Below are 457 nucleotides of genomic sequence, written 5' to 3'. Positions count from 1 at the left end.
TATGTCATCTTTGCATTTGCAAGAGACATCAAACTCAATAACATTTTACTGATTTTCTTAAAGAAGAATTTTGGAAATTAAGAAATATTAGCAATGCTAGAAAATGTTGATATCTCATAAGAAACTGACTAATGGGAATTAATAGGTACATTTCTGTAGAAATATTTGTATAGCTTACTTTATAGGTAATTCAGAGAAAAGCTATGTTTTGTATTTTATTTTAATCAGTCAGTAGTTGAGAAATATAGACATTATAGTGTTGAAATTTGAAAGTAATTCTTAACCAAGCCATGCAGAGTGAAGTAGGCATAGTATGTGCAAAAAGCCAAAAATAATGAAAATTTCAGACAAAATTCTGTCCAACCATTTGACTTACATTGAACATAATATGAGACATGATGTAAAATTTCTGGTTTTATTGATTATATTTAAAAATTAACATTGATTTTTTTTTGTA

The 457-nt window shown here is 26.3% G+C and overlaps 1 protein-coding gene across 3 annotated transcripts in view; it reads left to right on the top strand.

Moving 5' to 3' along the window:
- LOC119586390 (exonuclease 3'-5' domain-containing protein 2-like) overlaps nt 1-457 on the top strand; it is a 13538-nt gene that overhangs the window by 1473 nt on the left and 11608 nt on the right. The gene's annotated exons all lie outside the window — the stretch shown is intronic.

Source organism: Penaeus monodon, chromosome 21, assembly GCF_015228065.2.
Source record: "Penaeus monodon isolate SGIC_2016 chromosome 21, NSTDA_Pmon_1, whole genome shotgun sequence".
In the NCBI taxonomy this organism is placed as follows: Eukaryota; Metazoa; Arthropoda; class Malacostraca; order Decapoda; family Penaeidae; genus Penaeus; species Penaeus monodon.
Note: the sequence above shows the minus strand (reverse complement) of the source record. Positions and strands in the feature narration are given on the sequence as shown.